General features: G+C 39.7%; 1 protein-coding gene across 1 annotated transcript in view; it reads left to right on the forward strand.

Annotated features, from left to right (window-relative positions):
• Positions 1–904, forward strand: part of FAM107B (family with sequence similarity 107 member B) — a 245,460-nt gene that overhangs the window by 101,102 nt on the left and 143,454 nt on the right. The gene's annotated exons all lie outside the window — the stretch shown is intronic.

Consider the following 904-nt stretch of genomic DNA (forward strand, 5'->3'; position numbering starts at 1 on the left):
TGCACTCTAGTCTGGGCGACCGAGTGAGACTCCAACTAAAAAAAAAAAATAAATAAATAAATAAAAAAATATATATATATATATATAGCTTTGCTAAAGTGATTTACCCCATAATAGGATTTCTTTGAGAACATGTGAAAAGAAACAACAATGAACAAGTTAATAACATGGTTTATGACTAAGATCAATCATGATGCTGAGATGTAGTGATCATAAAAATAAATATCAGCTAAACGGACCTAATAATATTGAAAGCTAAATCTTAATACCCTTGGCCTTTATTTTCCAACAGCTTTTAGTCTGGTGTTTTCTGACGGTTCCAGATGTGTTTACCACTGCCAGAGGCTTGTATTCTTGTAATTTAATGAAAACCAGGGAGCAGGATTAAGAAACTGAAAATAGCCATGAAAAGCGTAGGCAAAGTGAGGGAAAACTGGCCCCTGGCTTTGATAAAGATAGAGGACAGAGAATTAGCAATTAACCATCTCCACCGTGTCCTCCACACTTGTCCTCTCCCAAGTCGCTTGTACCCCCGTCAGTAATAAACACTGAGTTAATTTCGTGTCTCTTCCTAAGAGACAATTAACTTTCCCCTCACAGGTCCGTGGACCGGCTGGCTCATCCTTCAGGGCTCAGCTCAAATGTCCTGTCCCAGAGAAAACATCCCTGACCATTTTTGCATTCTTCTGAATCACCCTTCAGCCCATTACACACTTGTATGTTTTCATAATGCACATTCCGATCCAAAATCATCTTCTCATTGATTTGTGGTTTATTAACTTGTCTCCTAGACAACAGGGGCGTTGTCTGGTTTAATGGCATCCTTAGCACCTCGGACAGTGCCTGGCACGTAGTAGTCATTCAGTAAATTCTGGTTGAGTCCCTCATGTCTGCTTTGTGCAAG

The sequence above is a fragment of the Carlito syrichta genome, unplaced genomic scaffold, assembly GCF_000164805.1.
Source record: "Carlito syrichta isolate Samal-C Ts95f unplaced genomic scaffold, Tarsius_syrichta-2.0.1 Scaffold308224, whole genome shotgun sequence".
NCBI classification, from domain to species: Eukaryota; Metazoa; Chordata; class Mammalia; order Primates; family Tarsiidae; genus Carlito; species Carlito syrichta.